At 41.7% G+C, this 27,420-nt stretch overlaps 1 protein-coding gene across 3 annotated transcripts in view; it reads left to right on the top strand.

Moving 5' to 3' along the window:
* RERE (arginine-glutamic acid dipeptide repeats) overlaps positions 1 to 27,420 on the top strand; it is a 468,752-nt gene that overhangs the window by 91,625 nt on the left and 349,707 nt on the right. Inside the window, exon 1 of one of the 3 annotated variants that reach the window (XM_075906795.1) lies at positions 5,115 to 5,254. The exons of the other annotated variants lie outside the window; for them this stretch is intronic. The gene's annotated coding sequence lies outside the window, so the exon portion shown is untranslated. Of the gene's footprint in view, positions 1 to 5,114; positions 5,255 to 27,420 lie in introns of those variants that run through there. 3 annotated transcript variants of the gene reach the window in all.

Here is a 27,420-nt window from a genome sequence, read left to right on the forward strand (position 1 = left end):
AAAAAATGTTGCAGCTAACTGTTTTAATGAGTAGTTTTGTTTTGTAATTTTTCAGTCTTAGGCTAGCTGTATATTGGGTTTATTTTTAACATAGGTTTCCAAATGTTATTTCTGCTTTTGAGTATGCACTGTTAGTACAGGTGAAAATTTTGGTCAAAAAATGGGGAGGAGCAGTACTAGCAGTGGTGCAAACAATGGAGAAACACTGCCAAGAAAGCCTGATGTAGATCAAGTCCTAAAAAAGCAACATTAGTTAAATCTATTTTCAAAAATAGGTTCAGCTTAACATGGCTTTAATGTGTTATGCTTGTTGCCTAGATGAGCCAGGCAAAAGCACATTAAACCTGCTTTTAGAAGACCGTTAAAATCAAGAGTTCTGTTTGAAAGTGGGCTTAACACACTTTGCTTGGTAGTGACACTAACTGGACAATGTGTGGAAACTCATTTTTAAAAAGTAAAAAGCTGGACTGTGTAGGTGTTGAGTGCTTCTAAGTGTTATATGGGGAACTTCTTAGTTTTTGGTCTTTAAAACATTATGATATTCTTATGTGATCTATAGGATCAAATTAAATTCTCATAATTAGTTTTACCTACCAAAGTATATATATTTAGCTGGTAGGTTTTAAGCAGCACCTTTGGAGCAGTTTTCCTAGTATGTGGGTGAAATATTTATGCATACCTCATGATAGCTAAATCTCTCAAAAGGAACTTTGAAAGCAGTTGTCATATAGATCTTGTGGCCTTGGGGTATAACTGTTTCATGTTTTTCAAATTTTGTAAAGCTCTCACAAGAGGTTATGAATTATTTGTGTTCTATGAAGTGTGTCTAGAAAATAGCACCTTTATAGCCCTTTAAAAACACACTGTATGTCACTCTGCCATGTTAAGTGCTGGTTCTTTCACAAGCTGAAACACAGAGGTGCAGTATACAATGTTAGTGTCCATGGAAATCAGCAAAAGGTGGGAAATTGGACGTTAAGATTGACTTTCTAGTTATTTGAAGCAGATTGTGTATGATACACAGAAGACAACAAACATACAGGATAGTAGGAGTTAATGACAGGGTGTCAAAGCCTTATCTTTGGATTTCCTAGCTTTTGTTGGGTTGTGTCACAACTGTAATGTTACTTAAACTAGGTGTTCTATTTAATTATAATGCTTATAATAGTCAGATGTCAGCTCACTTGGCTGCATGCTTAGGCCTGTAGAATGCAGAGTGCTTTGCTTGTAACTGCATCCCTTGTCTCCTTTCATTATCTGTTAATGGTACTCAACATGACAGGGTTGTTTTGATAAATGGAAACTCCTGTGAAATCTGGGCTGGATTTTCCATGGATTGGAGTTGTCGTTTTTTTGCACAACACAGAGAAATTGTGCAGACTGGACCAAAGATGACATATGAGAAATATTCTGTAGTGCGAGTTACAGAAATGACACACTGAAAAAAATCTATTAATTCACTTTCTCCAGGTCAATGCAAGATTATTGGCCATAGCATGTTTTCTAGTGATTTTTTTTTTGTTTAATGTATGGGTGTGATGTTTTTAAAACTGATCACAGTGAGCTGATCTTTTTATATATTTTTAGAAATCCCTGTTTCCCATTTACAGATATCCTTCCTTGAATCTTTATATTGTGCAGTTTGAAAAGCAGTCTCTTATCTGGTGTAATATATTGTGTCCCTCCTCAGTGGGAGAACTAGATTGAATAAAAGCATTTGGCTTCCACCAGAGAGTGGGTTTGGCAAATATGAAGGAGATAGCACCTATTAGAAAATAGTATTTGAGTTGTAAGTGTAATTCTCAGATAAATCTTTCACAAATTAAATAGAATGGCCACGAATGTCTAAGTGCTGTGCTCTCTTTTGCAAGCAGTTCTTCTTGCTCATCTTTGTAGCTGAGATAATGTTTCCCTAGCTCAGAGGGGTGTTCTCAACACTGGTCAGTTAGTTTGAGTCTTGTTAACACTTCGGGCACGTCTACACTGCACCGTATTTTGAGATAACTAGTGTTATTTCAAAATAACTGCACGCATCTACACACCCATTCCGTTATTTCAAAATAATTTCAAAATAATGGACGGCTTATTTTGAAATCTGTAAACCTCATTCTACGAGGAATAGCTGTTTTGAAATAAGATGTGTGTAGATGCCCACTGTGGCTATTGCGAAATAGAATGGCCCTGGTGAGGTACTAAGTTATGCCTCCTGGGGCTCTATATTGAAAGTACATCTATATTAGGGAAGCCTGCCTTGCACTAATTTTGAGGCTTCCCTGCTGTGTAGATGTGCTGTTGCAAAAAAATCTATTTCAGAATAACTATTCTGGAATAGCTTATTTTGAAAAAAGTGTGTGGTGAAGACGTACCCTTTGAACTTACTTAACTTCTGCCATCCAAAGATTTCTGATGTACAAATGGAAATTATTGGATACAATTTATAGATGGAGGTGAATGAGGCCCAGTGAGGTTGAGACTTGTCTTGAGATCCAAGAGCAAGTCGGTGGTCAAGTCAGGAATATAACTCAATTTTCCTATCTTGCTAATCTCAGTGAACCATGTAATTTTTGTTTTGTTTGGCATCTTTAATGGAAACTGAATAAAAAAATGCCTTAAATGATTTTCAGAGGTGCCTAAGTGATTGAAATTCTGGTAACTAGATAGGTGCCTTTGAAAATCCAGCCAAATAGGATATATTTCATGAAAATGGAAGTAGTGTTTGCTTACTGTAAGAAAACTCTTTTGGATGTCATTTGAAAGAAAACACTTTCTTAAGTGGGCACTGAAGAAATACATTATTTTCCATCGTTTTCCATGTTTTAGGCCATAATTCCATCCACACCTCTGGTTTTTATCTGCATAATTGACCAGAAAAATTGAATAAAGAATTAAATGCAGTGTAGCTGCTTTGTACTTGGGGATTGATTTCAGCTCTGATGGGTGTGGAGCTATCACAAAGCTACTTGGTTAAGAAGTTTATTTTCAAGCAGCACGTTTTCCCCTAGGATGGGCTCCTGTTGAGAAGCTAATGTATAGTGGATCTTGCAACAGAGCCAGGCTTGCACTACATACCACCTTCTATTTGTATTGATCAGTGCTGCCTGTCAGGGTGGCAAGGGTGTTATACTTGATCAGCTATTTGTACATTAGCTGTGTTGGTGATGTAGGCAGCTATTTCTAGCAGACAGATGTTATAATTATAAATGTGTACCTTTATATTGAGAATGACTTGGACACTAACTATAGCGATGAGCGCCATATAAATGCTTGTGAATAAAGTCATATAGACCATACAAATCAGACCATAATGTACAGTATCTGGGAGGGAAAAAAAAAGGCTGGTGTGGCAATACTTGTCATTCTTGTGGACTTGATACAGAAACAAGTGATCACAAACTTCGGTTTGACTTTTTTTTTGGATGCTAGTTGGGAGGTTCATAAAGCAGTACCATAGTATATGCTTGTCATTTAGTTATGGATAAAACATCATTACTATAGAACTAAACCTTTTATTTGTTTGACAGAAAAGATATTGTGCATCACCACCATTCATGGATTGCATAAAGAACTTTTTTTGGTAGCCCCTACACTTTATTCTGCACTAGAGATCTAAAAAGCTGTACTCCAAAAATGAAACTGGTCATTTCAGGCAGCTGCAAGACTTTATTATTACTGCATTAAGCAAGAATAGGGGTGATACTTGAGTCTGGTAGCTAAGGATCATGTTGTTTAAAGCCACCTGGTATGAGTGTGTGTGTATTTTTTTATTAGATTAATTTGAATGAAATCACATTTGAGAGGTGCCTTGCTCAGCAGATGTAGCTTTAGCCTCTTTTGAAAAAGGGGGGTGAGAGTTGGGGAGGATTTTAACAAAATGGCTTACTGGTTGAATAAACAACAAAATCATTGTATAGAAATGTGTCTAATGTGACACCAGAGAGACTTGTCTCTCTCTTATCCATCACTGGAACAAACGCTCTGTGTGTGCTTCCATCCACCCCTCTGGTTTTTATCTGCATTTTTCCCACCCCCCTGTGTTTTGATCTGCATTTGTAGATGTAAGGAGGTTTGTTTCATTAATATTCCTGGCTGCAGCCATGTGAGCCGCTGATCACTCCCGGGGATGCTTTGCCTCTTTAATATCTTGCTTGCAGATGCATTTTCTAGCTGACCACGCTATTAAAGAGCTGCCATCAATCACACAGCTCCGGTTCCGGCTGGGCTGAGTGGGGGGATGGAGGAGGAGAGGCAAGAGCGTCAGCTTGAAGGAGAGTGGAGGTGTGTGCGCGCGCGCCTATATGGCCAAAGATGCATGGAGAGCAGCACGAGTAGCATGGAGAGCTGAGTCTGTGTGCGTGAGGGAGAGGCAGGAGGAGAGTGCGGAGTGGCCAGGAGAAGGTCAGGCACCTCCGCTAAAGAGAACAAGGAGTTGAGTCCGGTTTCTCCGCCTGTGCATTGGAGGGTTAGGTATCAAGCATCCAACACTGCCTGAGATTGGAATGTGCGCGCGCGCGCACGGCGCTGAAGGGATCGACACCGAGCCCCTGGCACAGCCTGAGTCTGTTTCGTGGTGTAATTGGTACTGGAGCGAGAGGCAGCCCGAGCGTGCTCCCCCGTGTGCCTGTGCATGGCCTGAGCCGCTGCTCCCGGACTCCGCTCCGGGTTTTTCTCTCCACCGCCTGTTGTCTTTGGGAGGCTGTGCTTCTGTCTCTCTTTCCTCCTCCTGGTGTCTGGGTAAAAGAAAAGAGACTGGGTCACAGAGGCATGTGGAAGTGTCTGCAGCCGAACAGCTGAGGACTCGGAGCTTGCGAGAGGTGGAGCAGCAGTACATTGTGCATGTGCTGAGGGGAGCCAACTGCAGCAAGCCAGGAGGCGTCTGGCTGTGCACCCAGGGCGGGCAGTCTCCAATTCGGGCAATGCTGCTCTCTCCTCCGCCTGCTCCACGGCCTGGCCAAGCTACTCTACAATAGAGAAGAGGGGGCCTCCTTTTGTTCACCAACTGTATTTCTCCCCCTCCCTCCTCCTTTCCTTCCTTATCACCCCTTTTCCTACCTGCCTGCCTTCCCTTCCTCTTCTCCATGGGCCTTGCATGGTCCTGCATGTTGTCGTACAAAGCAGCAGCCCCCCGCTCTGCAGGGCTACGGAGAAGAACCACAAAGTCCACAGGGGTCAGTCTGTAGCAGCTGCTAGAATTGCAGACAAGTTGTTTGTCCGGCTCTTCCAGGAACTACAGAGCTTAAAGCCCCAGGCTGGCTGGGTGAGTGTGCAGCGCAAAGGAAGTGGAGGGAGGGGGCTGTCCTGCGGGGCTGCTGAGATGGACAGGAACCTTGCACCCTGTTCTGAAGTCCTGGGATGCTAGGGCTCTGCTTCTGACTCCTGTAAGTGGGCTACAATTGGAGGAAATCAAATCTGCTGCAGGTCATGTTATAGATGTGAGTTTAGAGTGGATTGATAAACTGGTGTATTTACTGCTTAACTCTGTAACTCTAGTTTGCAGTACATGAAAGGCGCTGCACAAAATTAAGTTTGTATTTTGATGAGAATATTGAGATGGTCACTCTACTAGTCTTAAATATAATGATGAGCCAGCCACTCTTACTATATATAACAGAAAGCACCTGGCTAGAGAAACTGTTTTTGTCTTGATGCATTTATTTTTGCCCTCCTGGCTAATGCAGATTTTCAAGGAAAGTTGGCTCACATATCATGTTGATGTGATAGCTTTTATTGGTCCAGATGCAAGCTCAGAGTGCTTTAAGGTCACAGGTTTTTGCGTTTGCATGTTTTCAGTCTAACAAAGTTAGCTAAGCAGAGCAAACGTTTTGATTCTAAATCATTTTTATGCAAGTGAGGTGAACAATGAAATTTTCTTGTTTGATTGAAAATCCACTTTCATTCCACTTGCTGAGATGCAGGAGTGCATTGGAATGCCTTTTAAATTTTAATTGGTACAGTGCTTGGTGTAAGGTTCTTTTATAATGTTTGCTCAAACCCTGTTTTTAGATTGTGACAGGGAGACCTACTTGACCATTTTCTTGTTCTTGAGGATGAAACCAGCTCTATTTTGTTTTACAATCCATTTTAAGCCTTTCTTGAGTACATGTGGCATTGCACTGCATGGGGTATTGTGTGACTGGATGGCTTTCTTTCAACCATATGGGTTTCTTTTTTAATTGTATATGAATGAAAATGGCAGTTGACAAGGAGGCGAATTTTTCATTTAAAATTAGTCAGTTTTTTTAAGACTTGTGATATAAAACTTGAGAAGAGGAATGTGGCCCTTAATATGTTGAGTCTAAATTTAAAATATTCTACATGCCAGCAATGAATTTCTTCTAGGAACTCAAAATTAAAGTAAATAGAGTTTAAAATCTTACAGACAGGTCAACATTATTTCATTGTAAAGCCATTGATTTGTGGGCAATTAGTTCCAGACATGCAACCCACTCTGCATTTTTGTCAGATTTTTGTTCTTAAAGGCAGTTCACATGTTTCAATAGATATATTGCCTAGTAAAATAGCACAAGGCAGACATTTTAGATGCTTTACAGCAAGTTGAAGAATTGTGTGGGAGCCACATTTAAAAGCTTTTTTGTCTTTCTCCAACCCTGTAATTTAGTAGTGTTTAAACTATTTTATAAAGATCTCTGGGAGCAGTGAAAGGTGGTTTTCAGTCCAGCACACTCAAGTGCTTATTGTAGTCTGGCAGGCTGGGTGCTTGGCAGCCAGTTCTTGAAATGTTATTTGATCTGGCTTCATGATAGAATTGACTAGGATTACACCATTTTCCCCCCCTGTGGCTGTTGAAAGTGATGCATCAGCGAGTGCTGTTCAATAGCATATTTTAAGACTTAAACTGCATGTTTTCACTTTAAGCAGTTTCCAGTGAAAGGCAGTTTAGAATTTCTCTTGTCTTGTGGTTAGGATTTATGAATTGAGGCGAGGGCTGACGTAATCTATCCCACTTCCTTTGTGTGTTTTTTATAGTAGATAGTTTTCGGGTTTTTTTTGGTTTTACTTTCTATAGCTGTGACTCTCAAATACTTGCTTGTCTTTTATGTTGTTGTCTTTATTATAACTAGTCTACTTGTTCTTACATTATACATCCTTGAAGAAACAGTTCTTTCAACCTGTCTCAAAGTTCAGTGAATAGCTTTTATATTTTGTAGACTAGTTTTTATTTTAATTAATGTAACTGTGTACAGCTGTTATCTCAGAATGTATTGACTTCTTTCTGCAATGTAGAATATCATACACTAGAGGTTGTAAAGAATTGCTTGGTGCATCCACTAGCCCCCTCCTTGCTCATTTTTATTCATAGGATGGGACAAGACAGCCTTTTGTTTCATAGTATCAATAGCTAATAGCTCATTGGTGAGAGACCTTTTGTTTTCATTTGGGATGGTGGGGGGAGGGGAGGAAAGAAAACAAGAAGCTATGTATTAATAGACTTCTCAAACCTGCCTGTTTGGGGGGAGGGGTCAAAGGGTTATGCTAGATATTGTGTTGCTTAAGAGTATACAGAAAGAACTATCTATTTTTGTATTGTCACAGGAGGTCATACTGTGAATGAATTAGTACTAAGGCCAATATTCTACACTGTTTATGAATCCTTAAAGCTATATCTGTGTCAAGGTGTATAATGCACTACCCTTAAAGTGCAGAGGCTACATGCAGTTTGGATTAAATGGCCCAAGTCTTCAACTGGTGTAAATTGTCATAGCTCTATGAACCCAGTGGAGTTAACTTACTTTACATCATTATAGGTTATGTTCAGGGTCTAAAATGATTGCATAGATTTATATGGAGCATGATCTCCTGTGTGGAAAAGCGGTCTGTCCAATGTTAAATTATTTGCCTGGATTCTTTTAGTATAAATAGGGGTTGTAGAACAAGGGCATGAGGTTTGTCAGTCATGTTTTAAATATGTTGCCCTTCAGTCAATGCATTGCTTTTTTAGTGAACCCAGTGTGTTTTTTACTAAGGCTTATCTATACTTGAAATGCTACAGTGGCACAACTGCATGGTTGTTTGGGACTGGTGGGTGCAGTTGTGCTGCTGTAGCACTCCCTTTTATAGATATTGTCTGCCTATGGGAAGAGTTTTCCCATTGGCATAGGTAATCTACCTCCCTTGAGAGTTAGGTCCACAGACAGGCGTGGCTCATGGCTATAGGCTGACTCGGCTGTCACCCAGGGCACTGCCTTCAACCGTGCCCGATGATGATGTCACGGGGCACCCAGGGCGCCCAATGATGATGTCACCCCATTGCTGGTCCATTGACAGCTGTGCAGGTGGGAGCGCTGATTGCGCATTCCGCCTGGGGTGCCAGCTGCTGCAGCCCGCCTCAGCCTGGTCCTGTCTACAGAAGAATTCTTAAGTTAACCAAATGCTGTCTATACCTGGGACTAGGTTGGTGTAACTACTTCATATTAGAGGTGTGGATTTTCACAACCTCAAGCAATGTAGCTAGGCTGACCTAACTTTAGTATAGGCCAGGCATAAGCCATCTGTTTTTGGTAGGTTGGTGCACACATTCATTTATTTGGTGGAATGTTTTTGGAACTGAGAGCAGTTTGTGGTGATGAAAGTATGTAGGCTGAATTGGAAGCCAGAATAACTGTCAGCAAAAGTGGTAAAAGTGTGAAATCTGTGTGTGTGTGTGTGTGTGTGTGTGTGTGTGTGTGTGTGTAAAATGTGGTGCCTTTATCTCAGACCCAATTAACTGATAGCAAATAGGGTGAAAATGCAGGCAGTAGAGTTGAATGTCTAGTGCAGCAGTGGTTCATTATTACCTGAAAAGTAATGTTTAACAAAATACTAAAGGCATATCTTCACTGTAGAGAGAATACAGGTTTTTACTGAAGTGGTGGTGGTCTTAATTTCCTTCTGGTTCTCTCAGACACAAGCTTCTCACCTAAGATTTGGTGCTGTAAACTCTGTTCAGCTGGCCTGTGTGACAGTGATGGTTCAGATAGCTCAAGCAGAGGACAGAAGATTTAACTCCTGTCCCCCCAAATTGGAAGTTTAAACTAGGGATGTCAATGAGAAGTCAATTAGATGAATAACGGATAAGCCCAGGTTTATCAGTTAATCTAGTCAACTACTTGCATTCCTCTCCCACAGAGGCAGCAGGTGGCGGGGGAGGGCATGGGGTATGTGGAAATTGAGGAACTGGTGGGAGCCTGCTTTTAAGCGGGCTCGCCCCCACCCCCCAGCACTGGCTCAGTGGTGACACCTCCCCCTTCCCAGCGCTGCTGCCTCCTCGGGGGTGCAGTGTAGGGGAGGTGCTGCGAAGTAGACTGGGGGGGGAGGAAGGGGAGTGTCTGAGCTCCTGACACAGAGACTGAATCCTCCACAGACAGGGGCTGCTGCTGAAGCAGCCTGTGTCTGCAGCCAGCCCACGCTGCTGTGGACAGAGGCTGCTTGTTGGCAGCCTCCCCAACCATCCTCTGCCAGCAGCCTTTGGGGGAGTTCGGACCCTCCTGCAGATGGGGGCTGCTGCCACCCTGTGCTGCTGCCTCTGTATCAGAGACAGCAGTGTGGGGTGGCAGGCAGCTGGTTTGCGAGGGGAACTGGTATTTAAACTGGCTTGCTTTGCAGACTGGCTCCAACCTGGCAGAGGCAATAGCGTGGGATGGCAAGGGGCTCCCCGGGAGTGGGGCCGGGAAGTAAGGTTTTTGATGAACACTTAGTATTCTGAACTTTGTCACTGTAAGATTTATACACACTGCAGTGATTAATCTGTGTATTTGTGTACGTAGAAAACTGTTCATAATCTCTATTGCAGCTATCTTACAACAGGGTAATGAGTAGTTAGTGAGAATGGGCATCTCCAGCAAGGTGCTCATGAGACACCAGATTTAAGTAATGATCCATCCACTGGTGTGCCCAGGAAAAGACAATCATGACCAAATAGAGTTGATAGCCAGGGATGTATCTGTCCTTTCATTAAGTCAAAAGTTAATTTCCCCACTCTGAATAAACATGAATCGTCATGGACTGGAGAGGGGGGGAAAGACAAGCCTTTTAAAACTGTCTTGGGACTGTCTTAAGCTTTTTTGTATTCTAGACTGAGACAGCCTAAAGGTGGGAGGGTATCCATGCTCAATCCCCCTCCTGTAGCTCAGGTACAGTCAGAAATTGCCTTATGGCAGTTGATAAAATCCTTTTCTAATGCAAGTTGATAAGAGAGCATAAAACATGAGGGTTTTTTTGTTTTCTCAGTAACCTGTATATTTCCCCCCTTACTATTTATTTTTGAATCTGTGATTTTTTTGTACATAAAGTTTTTGTTTATTTTTCCCACAAGCAGGTCTCTAGTGTGTAAACTGTGTATGTCTGGGGTGGAGCAAAGTATAGGCTGATATCTCAGGAGTGGGTTTCACATCTTTGCAGGTAATGAACCCGAGGGAAGTGGTCTAAGTCTCTGGTAGTGAAGAATGCAGGGAGGACATATTTGGAGAGATGTAAGACTGAAAAGGCTTTTAGTGTCACCCTGAAAGGCTTGCAAGAAGTCCAAGTGAGTCCTGATGCTTGTAGGCTGGTTACTAGGGTTAGGAAATTGGGGGACCTTTGCACTATGCACCTATGGTTAAAGATTTACAGGGCAGGTAGTGATAGGACTCTTTACTGGTCTGGGCAGTTCCCAAAATGCCACAGTGGCACAGTAGCTGCATGAGTTCCACCCCATGAGATTCACACTTCAGACACTTGTTGAACAAACCCTAACAGATTCAAAGTGAAGGCGCAAAGAACAAGCTTACAATCTGTTTTTTTCTGTTTATTTTGGTTTAGGGTAAATGCAAGGAATGGGGAAATGAGCCAGATAGTCACTGGACAAAATGGATAAAAATAAACTTGGGAGCTTGTATTTGCAATTTCTCTCAGGGGAAATCAATAGAGAATCTGAGAAGTTTGCACATTGAGCTTTTTTTGAACAAAAAGGGGAGGGACCCATTGTTGAAACACCAACCAGGTATTAATTTCCAGGAGACAGCTGCTAAGGTAGAGCTGACCAAATTTCAGCTTCATGCCTGAATCATTGAGCCTATAGACTAAATGCCCAATGAGATTTGTTACTCAGCTGGTGAACTGCCTGCTCCGCAGGGAAGAAGTTGGCTAAATTGAGTGCTCATAGTTCACCTGTTCCCTCTGTGGGCTCAGAAGGACAGAAGAGTACTCCCACAAATCACTGAAAAAGAATCAGCGTCTCAACCGACTGCAGGAAAAGGATTTTGGGATGTGCTCCCCAGTAGTCCCTATCTGACACATGGATGCAGTGCCAGTGATGACACTAACTCAGATATAGGGATGCAGATCTTCAGTGAAGACATACCCTTAAGCCATGATGCAGAAAATGGAAAGTTTCGCAGTAGCTGTAAGAGGAACAAAAATTAGGGAAACTAGTCATATCTGGGACATAGCTCTATGTAGGGCAATTGTTGTTTGATCTTTAAAACTTTCATGTAAATGTGTTAAGTAACCAGAGGATGAACCTGGGTCAGTTATTTGCACCCATATTACATACAAGCAATAAAATATATTGGTCTGATTTATATATCTATAAAAAATAGCCTGCATGCTCGATGAACTATTTGTCAAAAGCCTCCAGGTATTGCTTTTTACAGTGTTCGCGGATATATTAGGTCCTGACCCATTAAGTTATCTACTAACTTCACCATGAATAACTAGGTTGATAACTTGTCAGGGCTCAGAACAAGTTTATGGAAAAATCCCTCACATTGCAAACTGCTCTTCAATAAATACTAGTTCAAATAATATCTGAAACTGTTACCAAGCTACATATTCAAGATGTTCAAGGCGCTGAAGCTGGACTTATGATGTGAAGTTATGCATCAATACGAATTTTACATACGTTGTATAAACTTCAAATGGCTGCATTCTTGTTTAGATTTTTGTATTCTAAAAACCCTAGTTTTCTCTGGTAAGGAGGGTTTGAAATGTATCTCAAGTTTAATTTTACCTTCCTTAAAAACCACTGGAGGTCCTTGAACAAAGATTTCCCACTGCTTCTGAAACAGCAATTATTGCTGGTTTTAAAGTCTTTTCAGCAATATATGTTTTCAAAATTCCATATAAAATCAATTTATTTTTTTTTTTTTTGCTCTGATCTGGAGTCTCACTAAGGTTACAACCATGGAATAACCACATTAAGGTTTTAGTATGGTTCCCTGGCTAGCATGGATGCGGTTCTCCCCGAACTGTATCCAAAAACTCTGCAAGCCAAACTAGTCTGTGGACCAGGGGTGGGCAAAAGGGCCTACGCAGGCTGGATCCAGCCCGCCAAGTGGGTTTATCCAGCCTGTGGATGCCCTGCCACTCCCCTGCCCCAGGCCAAGTGTTCCCCCCGGGATGGGGGAATGTGTGAGGTCTCCTCCCTCACCAGCTGTGTGTGGCACTTAAGTCAACCACTTAAGTCAACCACCAAGGTTGACTCTTAAGTGCTGTTTGACCCTTTCAGGGCGGGGTTAGGGAGCAAAAGACTTGATGCTCCCCTTCTCCGAGGCCCTGATCTGAGTGTGGGGGAAGTGTGCAAACTTACCTCCCACTGCCAGAGGTGCAGGAGCCTAAAGCGAACTGCCAACTGTTCTGAACAACTGGTGGTTCTCTCTGGTGGGGGCAAAGACTTCACGTGCTCCCCCCCATGGTCTGGTCAGTCAGGGTCTGTGGGCGGGGAAGCACTGAAATGTCCTGACCCTGTCCCTTCTGCCCAAGGCCCCGCCCCTGGCAGCTTGGGGCCACTTCAGAAATTTCTGAAGTGGCCTCCCCAGCTAAAATGATTGCCCACCCTAGTAATTCCTGGCATTTATGAAACATGTAACACTCTTTTACAGCATGGTTCTTAAGGTCATTAATGCTGGTCAGGAAAACTGTGCTGGGTATGGCATATGCATGCCATACAAATGGTAGTGTGATCTGAATCTCATTCATCTTTGCTGTTTTATTTTTGAAATTTTAGCAGTGAATCCTTTTGTAACACAGAGGTTGAATTATAGTAAAAGTTAACTTCTCATGGGAAAAGCTCACAACAATTAGTATTTGTTCCTAAGTTTGCCTGAGGTAGAAGTTGGAGTTATTTTGACCTTTGAAAGCAAAGCGAGTACAAGTAGTGTTGAAACATGTAAATGATTAAAACAAGCTGGGCTTCTTCAGGAAACTTTCATGCAGCTCTGCTAACAAAAAGCTCGGTGATTGCACAAACATTTGGTTACTGGATAAATAATATTTGACTGATGTGTGAATTCTGATTATCATAACTATACGTTTTTCATATGACAGTAGGGTTGAAAATCTGGCTTTTCCTACTGTTAGCAAAAGCACAGGGGAAATGAGAGCTGTAAATTTTGCATTAGCAGTGAGACGCACAGTTCCTCATGGGGGAAATAACAGTACGAATTTCAGAGGAGTGATTCAGAATGATTAAGCTATAATTCAGAATCTAAAGTTCTACTGCAAATGTGAACTATTTTAATATTAATTCATAGAAATTAGATACCTTCAGATTTTCTTGTTCCTTTTTAAAAAGTAAGATATGGTCCACTATGCTAAGTGACAAGCAAAGGAAACACAAATTTTAAAAACTAATCTCAATGGTGATCTTCTGTAGCATTTCTACCTAGTAGTAAAGCAATTTATTTTGTAAGTCTGTTACTGACTTATCCTTTATAAAACAAAAAGGTCATCCTAGTTTCATCACATTGTAAAACAATTAGACACTTTTTGTAGCGATTAGAGCACTCTAAGAAGTAAAGCTGTAATTTTTCATAAATATTACGTACAGCAGCACCTGAAGTCTGGAAAACTGAATACTCTGTAAGAATGCTAAAAGTAAGGGCAGTGTTAGTTACAAAACTAAATCCGTGGTGTTTTCCCCCCTCTTGTATTGAAAGGTTTTGGCCTTTGGTTTGAAGGGTGTATTTTACCACTAAATAAAATATTATCATCTCTCCCATGATTCATCAAAGCTGGTAAAATGATAGCAGCTAAAGGTTACTACATCTGGTATTGAAGTTGTGGCTGTGGATTCTTTTGTTCCTGATTAGATTAGGGGACTAAAACCTTCCTAATCAGTTCTAGGAAAATTATATATTTACTTAAAATAGGACCAGCATGTTACTTCCTTTGACCCTGAGAGAGTTCACAGCTTCTCTGTTGTCAGCTCATCTTTTTTCATAGGTACTGTCACTTTGAAAGTGTAGAAACCCAGCAGAGAGTAGATATTTTCCCAAGTGCATGTTTTGACCTGAGAACTCCATTATTTGTATTTATCCACAGTGTGAAGATTTTTGGTTTTAGTCTGTGACTGATGACTAAGAGTTTCCACAGCAGGTGGTTGTATTACAAGACAGTGTAAAAGTGATTGAGCCAAAATGCAAGAGGCTAAAGCAGTAAAAAACAAAACCCTTTTCCTTAAATCTGGTATAGTAACAAATCCCTGCAGAATGTACTTTTACAACCAGTCAAACCAATACTGTATTTGCTCCATTTCCTCTTGAAATCTAACACAGGAACCAAAAATCAGATTTCCTTTCCCTGATGATAAAGCTATTCCTTCAAGATTAGAGTAGGGAATAGATTCTTATACAGCATTTCCCACTGAATAATTGAATGCTTTTAAGTAATCTTGTGTGTGTGACTGTATGTGTGAGGAGGAATGTCTCTGAACAGTGTGTTTAATATTAGACTATTGTAATTAGAGGTGGAATACCCAGCAAGCCTGGGTAACTACAAGATTTATCTAGCGTTACTTGGATCTTCAACTCAAAAGGTGTGTGTGTGTGTGTGTGTGTGTTTTTTTTTTTCATTGAAATCATTGCTCTGGGTATTATGGGGTTCAGGTATGCAGGCTGTCCTGAGGAGAGAGGACTACCCCAGCCGCCTCTTACTGCAGCAGCTTGGTGCCAGGTCAGAAACACCTCTCCATGGCTGCTGCTGCAGCTCCAGCAAGCACAGCTGGTGAAGGTGTGTATGTGTCCCAGCTGGGGCAAGTCTGGGTTTATCTGCCCCATGTGTTTCCCAGCCAGAGTAAGGACTGCAGCAAACTGCACTTTCCCCTTGCTCCCTGATGAAAGGGAACAGCCAACAAGGTTCCTGTACGAATTAGGGGTTGGGAATGAGAGAGCTTTAGCCCCCCCTCTCCCCAGGGACACTTGAAGGGTGGGAGGCTTTGAGCTGGGGCTGTCCCAGATGGGAGGTGGGGCATGCCTCCAGCCAGCCCCTTTCACCTGCATGGTGATGCTTTTTCTGTATGGTTTTCTGAGAAGCAGTCCTATTCTAGGCAAATTCTATTTTCCTGGCAAAGCCAAACCTTTACCTTGCTTTAAGTTACAATAAAAGGAGATGTATACCAAAATTGGTAGTCTTTGCTCTTACCGTTTAGGAGGAGGATTTGAACAAATAGACCAGATGGATAGACAAACTCAAATATATAGTAGATAGTGATGTGAAGGGGAGGGATTAAAGGTGAGCAACCCAAGGTTATTCATAGAATGAACTGGAAGGAATCTAGAAAGGTGGTTAAGTCCAGTCCCCTGTACTCCTGATAGGACTAAGCACCATCCCTGACAGGTGGTTGTCTAACCTGCTTGTAAAAATCTCAAGTAACTGAGATTCCATAGCCAATTTATTCAGTGCATATTGAATCATTGCAATTCTATTTATCCTTTCATGATTTAATAAAGTAATTATGAATAGTTCATGAAAATTTGCTGCATTGCTTCCATATAGTACTGTTTTTTGTTTTTAAAAGAAATTGTGTTGTACTCTTTTGCGCTGTTTTTGTGTTATATATTCAAAGCATATATTTGCAGCCACACCAAATAACGCACATTTAAAAAAGCCCAAACAAATATTTTTTTAGACTTTTTGCTTCCTGTTAATATTTCACCTTGTATCTGTTCTTTTTGTAATAGTACATGCCACGGTTGCTAAGCAAATTTAAGTACACCCTGGTCTAAATTGAAAGAGTGCTCTTTCATGAATGGCTATAGTAGGGGTAGCTGAGCAGAATGAGCAGAATCAGTAGCTGTCAGGGAAATTGTTTGCAAATGCATACTGAAAAAAACAGCATCTGGATACAAAAGAGAGGGGTGTGGAAGGGGAGGACTCTGATGTTCCACTGATGAGAGTAACTTCTCTTTGTGATCAAACATATGACAGTCTGTTGGGAGTAGCAAACTGAATTTAAGATTGATGCATTGGATTTTTAAATGGCCTTCAGACTTGTTTCATTTTTTTGTGCAAAATCAGGTGATTAGCTCTTTATATGAAAGGATTTGTGAGCACAGATACTTTGTAGGTGATAAGACAGGTATAGTAAATTGTAAACACAGTAGTACCTGCAAAGGGGATTTGTGTTCCTTTTGGCCCTAAAGCTCTCATCTAAGGGCTATGAACACTTTAATGCATGAGCTGAGAATAAATATTTAAGATGAGGAAACACTTCTAGTTTTTAAAAAACTTAGGTGATAATTACCAGTACAATTATGGTTAAGAAAGCACAAACACAAGAAGTTTGTGTGTCACTTTACAGCTAATGAAGTTTAGCTAATTTCCTGTACAGCAATTAATTCTTTGTTGTTGGATTGAATCACCTTTGGCTATCTGCGTTTGAGGATATGCTGTACCACCTGTAACTGTAATTGTTTCTGTTCTCTACAATTTTTCCCTGTGCAAGTTCCACATCAGTTAAATTGAACAGCAGTTTTAAAAACACCAGTTGAAATAATCCAATCAGCAGAACTTCGTTATGTACATAGTTAAATTTTAGGATGCCCGTGCACTAGGTTGCATCAATTTAACTGCATCAGTTTAACCAAAGTTATTGTTTTTAACTTGGAGCGATCAGGCCTTAGCACACTCTTTCCTGTGTCTGTATTGCTGTGTTAGGGAATTGAGACTTTAGAAGAACTGCTGATAAAGACATATCCAACTTACCCTGGAAATATTAAGCTAAATATGGGACTTTCCACAAGGTGCTTAGCCTTGCAGTCATGGTCATCTCCTTTTAGCCCAAGAGAGTGCTGACCAGGTGAGACGTACTTCATAAACAGGTCATTTTTTTCTGGTTTGACTTGTTAATGCAGTAGAATTTGCATTTGGAATTCAACAGTAGTTATTTATCTTGTGTTTGCTTTTATGGAGCTTGTAAAGAAGTCTAAAATTTGTCACAAATAGAACAATCATAATTTAGTATGAGAGAGCGCTCGGGGGTGTGTTTGTCCAACTGAAATTTATTCCTGAATTATTTGTTCAAGACTAGGGATGTAAAATCCCATGTAATTGGTTAACTGGTTAAAGTTGAAGTCAATTAAAGGGGAAGGGGGACACAGGCAGGGGTTACTCCAGCTGGAGCATCCCCTGTCTGTGGCCCCCAGATCTGCCACAGACCGGGGCTGCTCTGGATGCCCGGAGCAGCCCCTGTCTGTGGTGGGCCCCAAAGGGTTGAAGCAGCCCCCTGCCCACAGTGGGTGGAGAGCTGCTCAAGTCCCCCTTGGGTAGCCTTTTACATCCCTAATCAAGACATACTTGTATTTTTAGTCTTCTAGAATGTGTGGCATAGATATTCTCTAATGTTTGTATTTGCAATGAAACACATTATTTACTTGTTTTCAAATATTTAACAAAGTGCTTATTTGGGACTCCGCACTGGGGGGTTTTAACTTTTGGAAAGAATACCTAATCCTTAAAATACTGCTACTTTTGAGTGGTTTCATTGAACAGTCTGGATTAAGTTGTGTACAGGTTATTGCACAAATTTGTGCAAAACTTGGTCGATTCCATAAAAGGGTTTTAGCTTGTTACCTAGCTGTTCATGGACACTTCCAATGGGCTTAAAATTTGGCATCCAAAAACCCTTGCACCATACAATAATTTTCCTCATCCCTGGTGATATTCAAAGGTTATATGTTAAAATATTTTATTTGATAGTCTCTAATTTTAGTATAGTTTCAAGGTGGATTTTGTGAAGAACTTGATGATAAAGTTCATGATTGTTCTGAGGGGAAATAAACAAAGAATGTCAGCCAGTAATAAATCTCAACTGGACTTGTAGATATTTATCTAAGGGAGAGGTTACATGACTGTTGGGGAAAAAACAGGCTAATCTGGGTAGTGCTGAGTAGATTTAATTGGGTCCTGATTGCTTGTGTAAAAGACCTTAGTGAATTGTAGCACATGGAGAGCAGTTCTAGAGACTTGAATTTGAGGTGGATTACTACTTTATTACGGTAGTTGTGTGATTTTAAGCATATACCGTGACACTTCTATGCTTGTTTTGCTTTTAAAGCTTACGTTTAGCAAATGATTGTTTTCTCTGAAGTTTCAATCTTTGAAAATACTCTTGTACATATTTAATTAGCCAAGTCATGTGATTTTAATAAAACCACACCGTTTTTTTAAATGTATGTACATTCAAATGTAAGTAGAGGTTAGACCTCCCCTAATCCGACACTCTCAGGACCTGTTCCCAAAGGAGAGAATTTGCCAGAGCAGGGGAGGTCCTTTGCCACTGTCCCCCAACTTCACTGCAATCCCTGCCAGGCTGATTACTTAGCTGGCCCTGGGGCTCCGGCACAGCTTGCTATGGGGCTGCTGCAGGATTCTGATCCTGGCTAGGGTTGTTAAAAATGTGTTATTTTTACAAGTGTGTAACGGCTGAAAATGTCAGTGGTTACATGTTTACACATGGAGCGGAGGTGGCAGCTGGTGCTCCTGGGAAAGCAGGGTATCAGAGGCAGCAGCGTGAAGTGGGGGTATGCAGCTCCACAGGGACAGGTGTTTGGGGGGGACAGCAGCTTGGGGCGGGGGAAGGGAGGAGGCAGCTCCCCCATGTGCACCTGTCTCCCCCCAACCCCCCGGCACAACTGCTTCTGATTAGAGGCTGCAGTGCAGAGGGATGCTGCATATCTGTCATGTAACTGTGAGTGTTAACTGATGAGCCAAGGCTCATCAGTTTACCGTGTACACAAGTACATGCTCATATCCTTAGCTCTGGCCCTTCTCTGCCCTTGCTAGGCTGCCACCCTTGTTGCCTCCAGTTGGCCCTCCTGCTGTTAGGCTCCTGGTCTGTCTGGTTCAGGAGCATCCATTTTCTTCCTGGACTATGAATGTGGCCAGACCAGAGTACCAGTTTTTGGAGGTGCAACCTGTACTTCAGTTTTTATATTTCAGTAAAAAAGAGCAGAAGACTGAAGTTTTTGCCTAATGTATATTAATAATCTAGAACAGGTCCATATTTTGTTGCTCATTAAGAGTGGTGTGTAATGGGGATGTTAAATATCGGTTAATTGAATAGTCAAATAACCTCATGAGTTCTAATTGGTTAGTCTACTATTCTGTAGTCCCGGGGGCAGGACTGACAGCATCGTGGGTGCTAGTTGGTAGCTAGTTGGTAAGGGGAGCCAGTTTAAAAACTGGCTGCTCTTGCGAACTGGCTGCTTGTTGCCCTATGCTGCTGCTTCTGATAAAGAGGCAGCAGTGTGGTGTGGCAACAGCCCCTGTCTGGGGGGGAGTGTCTGAGCTCTCAGACCCAGCGTGAACTACAGCTCAGCGGGGCTGCCTCTATCTGGCTCCTAATACACTTGAAATGCAGAGCCACAGCAGGGATAGGTCCCAGAGCTGGCGTGAGCCAGAACTGAGCTGGGCTCTGGCCAGCCCACTAAAAAATATACTGTATGGGGTCTGAGGGGAGCGGAGGGAGGGAAATGCATGTAGTCTATAGCAGTAATCTATAAGCTTTTGCTTATTGGTTAATTGACTACACTTACATCCCTAGTGTTTATAGTTCCTGATGTATTGTCTACCTAGAGCAGGGTTTCCCAACCTATGGGTCACCATTACATTGCAAAAGGGTCGCTAGGTGTCTCCCCAGGTGGCTCTTAAGGAGCTATTCACACACTTTTTTTTAATTGCCCTGGGTCACCAAGTCTTCCTGAAGTGGCAAAATGGGTCCCCATCTGGAAAAAATTGGGAACTGCTGACCTAGAGCCTTAGATAGATTAATTTATTTTAAAATTCTCTAGACTTTTACATATTTTGTGTGAATTTAGTACCCTGTGAAATAAGCGACAAATAGCACTGGGTGAAACTAGGAATGGTACAAACCTCAGATTTAATTTTTTCACTAAGGTTTTTCCAAGGCAACTCCATCAAGTCCTGCTTATTAGATCTGAGTTTGGCTTGAGCAGAGGCTGCTCATTGGCAAGCACAATGTGGTAGGTTGTCTTGTGATATTAGGAAGTGTGCACATTGTACTTCAATTTGACAGCTAAACTCATTTTGCTCGTGGCTTAATAGTGATTTCTTCCTAAGTGTTAAAAAATTAATGATTTATGTCCTAGCTGTGCAAAGCATTGCACTTAGCACTTCATTGGATCAGGCCTAAGTGAATTAACCCACTATGCTACCTGAACCTGTTGAACTAAGATGATCAAATTTCTAGAATTATTTATTCAAGTTTAGTGGAGGGTGTATAAGCAGAAAGTATATTTAATGACTTGAAGTGTGGCCCGATGGCTTACTAAAGCACTTCCTATTACAGATTGAGGTCAAACTTGCTACTTGAATCCTTTTCCTACAACTTATTTTCCTGCCACATGTCTAGAAATTGTGAATTTATATAAATTAGCAATGTCCTCTATGGTCAACAGCTCAAGGCTGCTCTCAGTGTTTGTTTGGTAATTACTAATGTCGAAGATTATATTCCTCATCACAAATTACACTACACTCAAATTTGCCTCTGGCCACGGTAAACACTCCAGTACAATGGTACAGTAGATTTGAAGCACCTCCCTGAACAGTGTAGAGCCATGGTTGACCAACAGAGGGCAATGCAAGTGTAGATACTGCATGACTTGTGTCAACCCCAGAAGTCTTCCAGCAGCTTGTCCAACACTGCCCCATTCCCTGTGACAGTGACTACTTGTGGTCACAGTTTTACACTCCACTGCTCAGAGGCCATGGGGACCAGAAGAAGATGGTACCTTTCTTCTTTATGTGTGTCTGACCTTTTCTTGATAGGTATGCTTGCCCAAGCAGTCAAACAGCTCACTTTTCTTTTGTGAAACTACTCAATTGATCATGCTGGCTTCATGCATGCAGAGAAGTACTGTATATGCTCCAGCTTGACAGGGAAGACAGAGAATTATTAGATCCTGTAGGCCTATAGGGAGAAGACAATCTGCAGGTACAGCTACAGACCATAAGTAAAAACGTGGACATGTATGAACAGATGGGTGATGCATACAAAGCAATCAGCAGAAGTGCCGTGTGAAAGTGAAGGCACTTCTCTCAACACAAGATTAGGAGTGCAAAAATAAATCTGGTTCTTTGCCATAGACCTGCCATTTGTACATAGAACTGCATGCTATAGTTGGCAGACATCTTGTAGAGCACTGTGGATACCTTGGAGAAGCCTGAGACAGACTCTTGCTGCGAACAGTGAGAAGGAGGAGGACATATGTTGTGGGAATCCAGCCACACTTCAGGACAGGACTTGCTTGAACTTTCACAGTCAATCTCATCAGTTCCACCATACTAGCATAGATGCACCTGATAAAGAGGACGGTAACTGCACATGTACTTTTTCTTAGTCTTTACACTGAAAGATGGTGCCTGGAGGATCCCCAAGTTAACAAGACACAGGTATTTACGTGTATCACTGTTATACTTATGGGAAATGAGGTAGCGGAACAGAGGTAGGGATGGCACCTGGTTTTTGTGAACTGTTGACTTATTGGGAGGTGGGGCCTGCAGAACACTATGATTATGTGCATTGGAATATCCCTTGTAGCCTCCTGAGAGATCTCTCTGAAACTTTATTTGGTGGTATTTTGCAATCTTTTCTCAAAGGTTTCTAGGGATGACAGCCCAACTTCTTCCTCTACGGTAGGATGTTTTCCCATTCCATTTGGCGATGTGTTTGGCAAGCGCTATTGCAATAAATAGGCTAGTGGAATATGGGCCAAGCTGGCTGTGGTATGCCAGTAGCAGCTGTGTTCTCTCTTCCTTTGTGACCCGCTGAAGTGAAATATCAGCAAAAAGTACCTCTGCCTGTGAAACACAGTGCCAGTATTAAGAGCCATCACACTATGTCCATACCCATGAAGTAGAGAGAAAATTTATAGCTTCATGCAATGGCTTCCTTTGCTCCACCCTCTCCAAGCAGCCTATACTTACCATGGCTGGGGCTGGATAGTAGTGATGTGGCGAGGTGCTCCAAAGGCAAAGTGTAGATAAGCATTTCTTCTAAAAAAATATTTATGGGAATAAGGGCAGGGATTTTTTAAACTTCCCCCTTTCTGTTAAGACTGTAAATCTAATGGTATCCATCTGGTTTTTACCAGCAGCTTCTGGTGTGCCACGCTTGAGGGATGTGTCCCCTCCACACTTGCAGCATATCCGACCCTGATGAGAGACCGGGGGGGGGGGGGGGGGGGAATGAGTGAGGAAACTTTTTTGTTTTTAAAGATCCTACAAAACAGTGCTGCACGGGATCTTGAACAAAGGGCTTGGAGGGTCAATATGGCCAACAGCGAGAAGAAAGAGGACAGGAAAAAGGCTCTGGAATCCTAGCAAAACAAGGAGCACGATATGTACCAGGGTGAGCTCAAAGGCTGTGGATGTGATCTGACCTGCACAAAAAAGAAAAATTCCTGTATTCAGGAAAATTCGCATTTTCTGATAGTTGGAGAACCCAGTTACCACTCCTTGAATGCACAACATAACATGTATGGCATCATGGGGATTATCATTATTACCCCTGTCATTCCATGCTTGTGGGGAAGAAGACCTGGCTTAATTTACACCAGCTGTAGTTCTCACTGTCAGTGTTGTGTCTAGCCACACCAGATAACATCTGTTTACTTGAATGGACATAAATGTTTACTTTTAAGTTTTTTCCCTGTTATGTTAAAAATTTGTATAACGCTGCTGGTGTTTTTTTCACATTACTTTCCCTTGCTCAATAAAGGTCTATTTTTGGAAAATCAAATTATCTTTATTAGTTCACAGCAAATATAGCAGAATACATAGTGGCAGTCAAAGCAAACAGTATTCCTAAACGTAATCCAGGCACTACATAATTCATAATTTTAGTAGGAAAACAGTCACATTATAAATGTGCAACAAACGCTACACAGTTCTTAGCAGCACTCATTGCTCCAAGCCCACAGAAGACTCCATCACAGAACACTACTGTGGCTAACCATTCAAGTGCTCTTTTGATGCCTCTCATCCACATCGCTCCATGGTGGGCTCTCATAATAGCCCTTGTCTAGCTGTTCACACTCAATAGAGAGCTGCTCTACCTCCACCTTACCGTCCTCATTCTTCCCCCGGTTATACCCATTGGGATGATAATCTGCATCCACTGCTCTGTGTCCCAGACCTGCATTATGTTATGATATTCTACTATTCAGTGCCTGTTTGTTCAGTCCAGAAGTAGCTTTTGGTGTGCCTTCAGCTGCTCTGTGAATGCCACAAATAATCTTGAATTATTTTTATTCCCCAGCAAACTGTCCTTGAAGAAATAAGCATTGTCCCAGTAAGGGTATGAATACAGGTGGATCATGCATCCTGTAGTGTTCATGAGAGTAATACACAGAACTCTATGCTTCGGTCAGGGATGGTGGACTTCACTATGTGGATTTGTGGCCTTTAAAAAAATAATTATGGGATATGGCTGACATGAGATGGAGAAATTGCATGCTGGAAACTTGAGCCTTACCTTTCAGAGAGCCCCAAGGAAGTCCTTTCCACCCCACAGTGCATCACAAGAATTTCTCAAAATGCACTGCATTTGGTGGCCTCATGTGGCACCTGGGATATCTAACCATGGTATGCTGCACTTTACTCAACAGCAGTGTTTTTCAGTATGTATATGTAGTACCAGCTCAAGGAGCCATGCATGCATGTGGCCAAATGATATACAGACTTTGAAAGCTGTATGCCAGGGCTACTCAACTTTGGAAGCCCCAGGGGCCACAATGATACTCACAGGACATGCTGAGGGCCACAACTTAAGTGTGGGTGCAGATACATGCAAATATATATGCAAATAGCTTTTCACACTGACAGGCATCAATACAAAGCACTTCCCACAATGCCCCTGTGCTCCTGGCACCACCTCCCTGGGGGCTAGAAATGCCCACACTCTGTACCTGTCTGTTCCAGCCAGCCCGACGGCTCGCGTCTTCCATTGCTCACCTCGCCATTGTGGAGCCTGTTCCCAGTGGAGTCTGTGTTCAAAGGATCCCACCAATGGGTTATGTGTTGAGCCCCATGTAAACCCAAACCGCACCTCTGGCCGCAAACAAATGAGCTGTGGGCTGCATGTGACCCATGGGCCGTGTGTTGAATAGCCCTGCTGTATGCCAATGTAACTTGCATTGACCACTGGCAGTTTTAGACATGGCATTGTATGCGTTTTTTCTGAATGACTCTGTTTTCAAAGGTACAACATGTCTTGGGTCCTAACTAGCGATTTAATTCTGTTAAGTATGATGGCAGTGGTGTTGGGCAAAAATCAACTGTTTTTCTGCAGGTAGTCCTGAGAATATCACACCTACATTTAGCAGATTGTCTAGCAACTGCCAGATGCAACTGAAATGCAAGGTTGGGAAATGCATTCTGAAGAACTGCTGCATTAGAAATTACATTGTATGCTATGGAACGGTTTTGGGCAACTTGTGGCTTAAGGTCCGCATGTGACCTATCGAGGTTCTGTGTGTGGCCCATAAGACATTTTGTTTTCCATTGCCCATAGGCAGTGTTGCCAGATTCTGCTGGTTTCCATCTGTGTAGTTTTTTCTTAATGGTATTACTGAAATACACGTAGAGCAAAGGCATGCGAGACGAGGTGCATGTTGTTCGCATGCAACATTGACTGCAAGAGTTGTGCACTCCCTCCATATCCAATCAAAGCACTGCTATGGTGCAATCAGCACACCACACAAATTCTAGGTGTGCAACTGCAGTTAGCAAAACTACCCTGTTCCAAGAGACTGACTTAAATGTGAAGACATGTTGTTAAATTAGTAAGGTCTATAGCAGGAAGAAATAGAGTCTTTTGGTAAAGATTTAAGAATGGGAGAGTGGAGATAGATGTGTCTTACTCCAGGTCTGCCCCAGACTTACACCTTGGGCAAATCAAATCTATTTAGTTAAGGATTTCTAAAATGTGCCTTTGCTTTGTTTTTTATTGCATATTAGTTTATACTAGGGATGTAAACAGCTAGTCAAGTAGCTACCTGATAAGTGCATGCTTATTGGGTTGGCCACTCCTCCCCCTCTTCCCCCCCTTCCTCCGGCTTTATCCCTGTCCACCCGCCCGCCTTTATCAAAGGCAGCAAGGGGTGTATGTGGAGCAGGAGCTAGTGCTAGGGGAAGCCAGCTTAAAATGCTTTTAAAGTAGAAGTGCAGTGTCTGGAACTGGGCGTGAGCCAGGACAGCTGATGCCTGGCTTGCGCCTGGTCCCCTGCTGTGTCTCTGCCTTTTAAATATAGTAAGAGGCAGCTGTTAGTACATTTAAAAGGCAGAGCCACAGTGGGAATAGCTCCCGGGGCTAACCCTGCTGCAGCTCTGCATTTTCCCCTTATTGACTAATTGAATAGTCAATGGAAATTCCATGGACTACTCGATTAGCTAATTAAACAAAATTTAACATCCCTAGTTTACACCTTACTCTTGAACACGGTATCTGTTGTATATTGGGTGCTTGTACAATAAACTTACAAATATAGCACAGAATATAGGCATATACATTGTGCTGTAGTTTTCGATTAGCTATAAGAAATATTTTTCTGCTTCATAGGAGTGAGGAGTCTTAGTGGAGGCTTGCAAAACTTTTAAAAATCCTTGGATATTAGGTTCTGTAGAAAGCAAGTGTATTGTAGTATTAGACTGACCACAGGAGTAATTTATACTTGAACCATGAATATTGGGATCCGTGTGTGTGTGTGTGTGTGTGTGTGTGTGTGTATATATAAATAAATATTTTTTAAAGATACCATGTATGCATTTGTTTGAATAACCTAACACTTTTATATTGCTTCATAGTGGAAACTGGTTATGTTCCTTAAGCAAAGATCAGAGGTTATACTTTTGATAGCAAGGTTTTATGTTAAATGCCAAATATTTATGGTACCATATTTCATAGACTCAGTAAATGGAAGTGAGATGTAATTTAATATATTACAGTTTGGCTTTATGAAATTATGAAGACCCAGTTTGCTGTAGGCAGCCTACAGTATTGGGGGGGATCAAGTCTCCATTTCACACATGAATAAGCAGAGTTAATCTCATGATTACAACAGTGCTACTGTACTGAGGAAGAGAAGGCTTTGTGGCAGAAAAAAAAATTGTCTACTTAGTCATTAACCAAAATAGGCCACTACTCAGAGAAAATGAGACGGTCTAAAATTAAAGAGAGCTTCTCTGGGCATAAATCTCATTAGGGTTGATCTGTATGTGAATGTATTTAAATCAGCGGACAACACATAAATCGCTTGCTTAGTACAGCTCATCTATAAGCAATTTTAGATCAATGTTTCTTTGGCATAGGATAGTATTTAATCAGGATTTTTACTGAAGATTTGGTAAAACAGTTATCTGGTTAAAATCTTGTAGATATTTGTCTTCATTCCTCAAAACTTGCTTTTTTTTCCTGACAGGATTTCCTATTTTAATTATAGCAAAACTTGAGTGGAAAACATTGTTCAGTGAATGTTATCACAGAGGCCTGCCTCTGCAGCTCTCCCTCGCTTCAGGTAATCTGGATGCCAGTAGTCTCTTCTCTGTAATGGGACTGTGTTGATGCAGAGCTGGGTTATGTCTTTCAGGTGTTTTCAGTTTGCACTGGCATTTTCCAAAATAACTCAATCTAATTTTAGTTTGGATTATTTATTTGAGTATTTTTAAGGTATAGCTTTCTGATATGATGGGATGGTGTTAGTGGGAGCTGAAAATGTTCAGTTATTCAGACTTGCTCTCCGCAAGCAAATGCTTGTAGTTAACACCTTAGCACAGTGTTTCTTAAACTGTTCTGTGGCACAGAAGTAGTCAGAGGTGTGCCACAGAGAGCAACAGATTTCAAGATGGCCACCCTTAAAGGGGCAGGAGACTTTTTGGTCAATAACTTCCCCCAACCTGTTTTTTCTCTCACTCTTCTTCCCCCTCCCCCTCCCGACCTTTTTTCCTCTTCTGCTCAACAAAAAATTCTTGGTGTGCCTCAAAAAAAATTGTTTGGTGTTCCTTGGTCTTAAAGTTTAAGAAACGCTGCCTTAACCATCTTTGCTCTATGATGCTATCTCAAATTTTAATATGCAGCTGAACTCCTATTTACAGGGAATAAAGGGAGGGAGGGGAACACCTACATATATTGGAAATGAGTGAGTTAGACAA

Source organism: Pelodiscus sinensis, chromosome 23 (genome assembly GCF_049634645.1).
Source record: "Pelodiscus sinensis isolate JC-2024 chromosome 23, ASM4963464v1, whole genome shotgun sequence".
Lineage (NCBI taxonomy): Eukaryota > Metazoa > Chordata > Testudines > Trionychidae > Pelodiscus > Pelodiscus sinensis.